Raw genomic sequence first — 7,752 nt, 5'->3', positions numbered from 1 at the left:
TTCGGCTAATTCTACCTCACTGTGTGGTTTTTGGAGCGCGAGATATTTGAACGGGAAACGCTGCTGACGGGAAGTGCGAAAGCCACTAATGACACTAACGTGCGACAAAGGCTTGCGTAGGTGTAGTTTTTCAAAAAAGACCTCCAGCGTTGTGTCTGCAGGGCTTGAATTCTGCGCTGAATCTTTTTCTCTAAGTTCCAGGTGCGACTTTGGGCGTCTGTATCTACGCTCTGCCCTCCGCCGAAGTGACCGCAGTCGTCAACTCGATGTCGAAGCCGATGCATTTACAGCTGGGTTCAATGAGCAGGTTGCGCTTTCCATGGCCTCTTTAAGTTTTTCTTCAAAACCTGTGGAAAACCCTTCTCTGCAGGCATGCTCCATTAGGGCTTTAAAAACTATCCAACCAATGCGCTGCATACGTTTGGCTAAGGAGAATGTGTCATGGCCAACAATGACCTGGTAGGTTGGGATATGATCGCTGCCTTGAGTTTCTACATTTGAAAACCACTGGACGCTGCTGATAAGGTAATCCGAAACGAATGCCAAATCCAAACAGCTGCCAGAGGTCACTCCACGAATGTAATTTGGAGTTCCGTCGTTAAGGCACTGAAGGCCATGGTCAGAGGCGAAGGACACAAACCTTCTTTCCCTAATGTTGAGCCTAAAACTTCCCCTCATGGTGTAGAGAGATTGATAGCATCTGTAATTATTCACGGGCCTGATTTGACTGCCATCAAATCACTTAACCTTTCGGCGTCAAAGCGGCTTGATGGCGCCAAGTACCCAGCCAAAGGCGTAAATATGAGGTCCCGACTCTTCACTATCAAGCAAACATATTGATGCTCGTTGTTAGGGGGAACCGAATGAAGCACGTATGTAAGTTCACGGCAAATGTAAACGATGACCTTTCTGGTTCTGTTGAGTGTTGGCGATGCAAATGCCTCATAACCGGATATTCGCAAACTGTTTGTTAGGTTCGGTCAACAAATAATCAAAATGGGGAAGTAACGTAAGTAAACATATTGCCGAATATCTGAAATTCGGGACTGGAGTCCACGGGCTTTCCACTGAAAAATAAAAGCTTGTGTGACTTTCTTTTTCGAAAAGATATATCCGGTGGAGCCATGATGTCTTCTACTATGCAGCCGCAAGAACTGGATGCAGGGCGTCCATTACTTGCATTTCGTTGTGTGCTGCTTCTTTGTGTGTAAAATGGTCCCTCACCAGTACCGCCCCCTCGGTTTTCAGACCGGTGCCAATCTCTAGATGACGAATCGTGAGGGCCACGGTAGTTGGCGCACTTTAAGGTAGAGGCGCGGCAGATGCCACCGCTGTGTGGCTCGGAGCACTCACATGGCCGATCCTCATGCGCTTCCCGCACTCTAAAGGCTTAGGCAGGAAAGACCTAACTGGGTGTCAAAAGTGCCCAACCTTCACGTACGATGGTATGCTGTCACCCTTAAAAGTCAGCTTGATGCATGTAGATCTTCCTAGGCGCTCAACTCAGGTTATTGAGACGCCATTGGTCGCCGGCTTGATTAACAGAGGCGAATCGGTGTCACAGATGGCGATGTGTATCGTGTCGGTGTTCATCTCCGATATTGGTCTATGTCCTGGTGGCTACACAGAGTCACCTGCCGCTTTTGGTCGTAGCTCCGTCATTTGAAATTGACTAATAGTTAACCATCTCTATACCGCCCGCTTTGGTTGCCAGCACATCAGGGGACACTCAAGCTTCGCCTTAAGATTAGGCGCGACACCACCTTTTCATTCCGATATTTTTAATTTTTTGTTTTATCTTCTTTTTGGAGAAAGGAAGGCGCAGTATCTGTCTCACTTCTCTGTGGACACCAGCACTTAAAATTAACGGCATGCAATTGGAAGTACACGTGTTGCGGGTTCAAATCCCGGTAGCCTCTGACTTGACTATTATATGGATCTTAAGAGGGGAGCGAAATGGTAAGACATCACTCTGAATGCGGCACAAAGAACGGTAGCGTCATAATTTTGATACGAAATCACGTGTGTATTTTTTTTTTCGACGCGTTTGAAACGATTCTAAGTATATCCCCGACTATTCTGAGGTACGGCGACTGCGACAGCTTTTCGGCACAACGAGCTTAGTACTCTTAACTAGGCTGTTGATTTTGCTTGCTATGGACTTGCTGCCGATCTCCTCGGGCTCCATGCCAAGGTAAACCAACTACTACGAATACAACCGTTCTCCTGCTACACAATGATTAAGGGCGGGCTGCCAAAACTTTCGAGGGCACTTAAGCTCCCCTTCTATGACCATAACACTACCGCAATAATGGCTAAATTCAGCGACTCATCTTGGGGTTCCTCATTCTCTCCCATACGCCTCTCTCCGAGATGTGCTTCAAGTCGGCGACATAAGCTTCACCAGACACTTGATCTTTTAAAGCATGCTACCCATCTCCCAACGCTTCCAGAGAAACCGAAAATGCTATTTTAAGCGCACCCAGTGAGAAGCAGCAGGTGCGAAATGATGCCCTGCTTGCACAATTGAAGTACTTGGTTTTCATCATCATCATCATCATCATCATCATCATCATCATCATCATCATCGGCCTGATTATACCCACTGCAGGGCGAAGGCCTCTCCCATATTTCTCCACTTAACCCGGTTCTGTGCTAGCTGCATCCACTTCACCCCTGCGAACTTCTTCATCTCATCTGCCCACCTAACTTTCTGCCGCCCCCTGCTACGCTTTCCTTCTTTTGGAATCCAGTTTGTTACCCTCAGCGACCATCGATTATCCTCTCTTCGCACTACATGTCCTGCTCATGTCCATTTCTTCTTCTTAATTTCTACTAGAATGTTGGTAACTTGAGTTATTTCTCTGACCCACTCTGCACGCTTTCTATCTCTTAATGTTACCCCTACCATTTTTCGTTCCATAGCCCTCTGGGTTGTCCTCAACTTAAGTAGAACTCTCTTGGTTAGCCTCCACCTTTCTTTCTTTATGGAGATTTTGTTACTTTCTTTATGCAGAACTATGGTTGCTGTGCAGCCACTATATATATCTTCCAGCACTTTCACGTACGGCTCGTCTACCCCCTGATTTCGCAATGCCTGCATCACCGCCGAGGTTTCAACTGAGTCAAATGCTTTTTCGTAATCAATGAATGCTATGTATAAGGGCTGGTTATATTCCGAGCATTTTTCTATCACCTGATTGATGGTATGGATATGATCGATAGTAGAGTACCGTTTCCGAAACCCTGCTTGATCCTTTGCTTGATTGCAGTCTAAGGTTGTCCTGATTCTATTAGTGATTACCTTAGTACATACCTTATACGTAACAGATAGTAAGCTGATTGGTCTGTAATTTTTAAGGTCCTTAGAGTCCCCTTTCTTGTGAATGAGGATAATGTTTGCATTCTTCCATGGTTCCGGTACCGTCGATGACACCAGGCACTGCGTATACAGGGTGGCCAGTTTTTCTAGCACGATATCCCCCCCGTCCTTTAGCAAATCTGTAGTTATCTGATCCTCTCCAGCTGATTTCCCCCTTTTCATAGTTTCTAGTGCTTTCTTGACCTCGTCCTTCGTCACTGGTGGGACGTCTGACTGTTTTTCTCTACCGCCAATCTCATTGCAGTCCTGACTACTTTGGCTACTGTAGAGATCTGTATAGAACTCCTCGGCTACTTTGACTATCTTTTCCATATTAGTGATGACGTTGCCCGCCTTGTACCTTATCGCCTACATCTGGTTTTCGCCTATGCCCAATTTCTTCTTTACCGCTTTAAGGCTTCCCCCGTTCTTTACAGCATGCTCAATTTTCTCCATGTTATACTTCCTTATATCGGCCACCTTGCGCTTATTGATTAGCTTTGATATCTCGGCCAATTCGATCTGGTCTGTTGGATTGGAAGCTTTCATACTCTGGCGTTTCTTAATCAAATCTTTCGTCTCCTTAGACAGCTTGCCGGTATCCTCTCTAACTATCCTACCGCCTACTTCTACCGCGCACTCAGTAACGATATCTCTGAAATTATTGTTCCTTGCCTCTAGGGTAATGTCGCCATCCTCAGTTAGAGCTGAAAACCTATTCTGTAGCGAGATCCTGAACTCTTCTGCCCTCCCCCTCACTGCTAATTCGTTGATGGGTTTCTTTCTTACTAATCTGTTGCGTTCCTTCTTCAGATTTAGGCTAATTCGGGACCTCACCATCCTGTGGTCACTGCATCGCACATTCCCGATTACCTCTACATCTTGCATAATGGCGGGGGTTGAACACATTATGAAGTCGATTTCATTTTTAGTCTCTCCGTTAGGACTTTTCCATGTCCATTTCCGGTTCTTCCGTTTGCTGATGAAGGTATTCCTGATTCGTAAGTTATTGCGCTCTGCAAACTCAACTAGGAGCTCCCCCCTGCTATTCCTAGAACCAATGCCATAGTCACCTACTGCCTTATCTCCTGCCTGTTTTTTCCCTACCTTGGCCTTGAAATCGCCCATTAGTACAGTATACTGCGTCTTTACTTTTCGCATTGCCGATTCTACATCTTCATAGAAGCTTTCAACTGCCTGGTCCTCATAACTACATATAGGTGCATAGGCCTGTACAACCTTCAGTTTATACCGCTTATTAAGCCTAATTACGATGCCTGCAACCCTCTCATTAATACTATAGAGTTCATCTATACTTATTGACAAGGAAGCCTACTCCTAGTTGTCGCCTCTCTGGTAAGCCTCGATAACACAGTACATGCCCATCCTTCAGTACAGTACATGCCTCATTCGGCCTCCTAACCTCACTAAGCCCTATGACATCCCATTTCATGCCCTCTAGTTCCTCTAACAGCACTGCTAAGCTAGCTTCACTAGCTAGGGTTCTAGCATTAAACGTTACCAGGGTCAGTTTCCAATAGCGGCCTGTCCAGCGGAGCCAGGCTTTCTTAGCACCCCCTGCTGCGTCACAGGTCTGACCGCCGCCGTGGTCAGTTGTTCCGCAGCCGCTGGTGACTGAGGGCCGGGGTTTTATGGAGCTTATCATAGGAGGTTGCGGCCAATTACTGCACCAAGGTGGCCAACTCCTGTTCTGGTGAGGGAGTGCGCGTTGCCGGTGGTGTTCACCGGCATCAGGTCGCACCCCAAACCTGTTTATACAATTCCATCGACACGCGGTTTTTTTTTTACATCCGGTGGAGAATTGCGCGGCACCGGGATTTGAACCCCGGTTATCTTGCATGCGAGGCCGATGTTCTACCGCTACGCCTCCGCTGCAAAAAGCTACTTGGTTTTATCTCTAGGCAATTTTGTGTGTAAGGGATGGAATTTTCTTGTGTTTTTCAAGTCACCATAGCTACAGGGTGCAGATAGGTTTGCTTCTCAGGATTCGAATAAAGAATTGATAAATGCCTAATGTAAATTTCTGCATGGAAATTATCTGCATAGAAGGTTTGTTTTGCTGCCGTGAAGAAATACATTATGCTACTCCTCAAGCTCTAGACGTGTTAAGGTGCGGATTATCCTGTTTCTCATGTTTTGAGACGTACTGGGCCTCAGGGTGTCGCAAGGCCTCCGCTCTAATACCCTCTTTACACGGTCGGCTTAACCACGGTTACGCTTAACCGAGGTTACCGAACTTAACCACGGTTAACCGCCAATCGCGGTTAGCTGTGCTTCGCCGCCATTCTCGGTTACGGCCGCCATTGCCCATAAAGTACAGCCGAAGCGACGCGGTGACCTGCGGAACGAAGCAGCATTTACAAACATTTTATTTATAATGTAGTTTTCGGAGTGCCGTCCGGCAAGGCGTCAACAACGCGGTGAAACCCCGCACGATGGCAGCACCTCATCGACCATCGTAAACACCGCCGCGTTGGCCCCTCCTCCCGCAGACTGTACGCGAACGACACGGCGGTTCGCTAGCGCCGACGTCAGAAACAGAGCGTGCTAAATTTATTGGCATCTGGAATACTGAGACGAATATCAGAATTGAATCACTCCTGATCACTGACCAGCGGAAAATTGCTGGCAAGACCGATAACCGCGATACTATCAAGTTTCTGTTCACGACAGCTGCTGCCGGTACATTGCGGCTCACCGTTCTGCTTATACTAGCTCTGCGATTAATGCATCGCCAAAGTTTATCATATTGTTATTTTACGGCGGCGGAATAGGATTCACAATAAAGATGTTTCATGAGTACACCATTTCGACAGCGTTGATCAGTTCCAAAGTGCCGATCGCCGCGGCTTCGAAGAGAAATAATTTAGGCCTATCGACGACTAGGGGGTTACGCACCCCGCCGTAGTTCGCCGCGCTCGCTCGCTTCACCGCCGCGGTAAGTGTAACGTACTGCCTGCTCGCAGCATCCCGCACTGCAAGCGTTGCGAACTTGTGCACTTTCATTATAAAGCGAAGACCGCGCATTTTTTGACGTTCCGCGCTCAGCAAGAAGCCGCGCAAACGATACTGCTAACACAGGACGGGGTTTCAGTACGCAGACGTTTGGCTGTAGGCCGTAACCGAAGACGCCGGGCGGCACAGTAGACACCGGATATTTAATACGGGCAGACGAATACACTGCTGAAGCAGACACGTTCGTACGCTTCGCGTACTCGAGTGCCGACGAGCAGCCTCCGTCAACAAACGCCGCCGTAACCTCGGTTAACGACGCACACCGAGGTCGCCAAACTCGGTTTGCGATAACCACGGTTAGGGGTGTGACTGTGGTTTGGTCTGCCGTGTAAACGGGCTAACCACGGTTTCGCGTAACCGCAGTTACGCTAATCGTGGTTAACTCTGCCCGTGTAAACAGGGTAAGCAGGCCCCATTGCCTGGTTACTTTTGAAAAAGACTTTGTGTGCAATAATTACACTCGGGGGACCTTTCTGATACCTAAGCCACTCGAGAGAATGTTACTTCTTACAGACTTAATTTTTTTCATTTCTCACTGCGCTACATAATCCACACACGTGCATACGTATGTTCATCCTTCTGCACGAGTTCTTTAGCTTGGTACATTGGAAGTTTCGGCGAACTAATTGGTCAAATATGGCAAGTATTTTCAGCTGCAGTGCTTAAAAAGCACAATCAGGGCAGTGACGATTGCTAGCAAAAAACTGAAGAGCACGATTGTCGGTAAAAATTGCATGAACATAAGGTTACAGGGAAAAAAGCCTTAGAAAACTGCATGCAATTCCAACAACTTGAGAAGTTAGCAAGTAAAAACAGTAAAAGAAATTTAATGTCTTCGACAAAATTATGAGACGTTTCAAAAACGGGCTCGAGACAACAGATTAAAATAGCAATCATATACGGTCCAGAAGTCCAAACATGTTTGCGTTTTTAAGGAACAAAAGGACGGGTCGCTTTTCTTACACTTCACTTGCTTTATTACCTCAGGGAGTTTACACAGGCCTTTTTTCAGTCAAATATCTTCCTGGTGGAGCTATTGGCCTATAGAGAACATGTTATAAATACCGTATTTACATGATTGTATGTCGACCCCTGTTTTAAGATTCGAAATCCGTATTTGGGGGGGTCGACTTACAATCGAAACCAAAGCATGGCACTGTTAACAAGCGGAAGACAAAAACCATATCAGGGAAACTACGGTGAATTTGTTTGCTTTACGGCTTTAAGTGTAACATTCAGTTACTGTGCATGCTTCTCGGGAAGAATTTTTATTTTTAACTTTTACTGCGCAGCACAAACTGCAGCGGCGGGAGCGTCGATAGTTTACGGAAGAGCTGCTGTTAGATCGCGGCGAC

The sequence above is a fragment of the Amblyomma maculatum genome, chromosome 1 (genome assembly GCF_055883805.1).
Source record: "Amblyomma maculatum isolate TAMU_Amacu chromosome 1, ASM5588380v1, whole genome shotgun sequence".
Lineage (NCBI taxonomy): Eukaryota > Metazoa > Arthropoda > Arachnida > Ixodida > Ixodidae > Amblyomma > Amblyomma maculatum.
The sequence above is the reverse complement of the archived record's forward strand: the minus strand, read 5'-3'. Positions refer to the sequence as shown.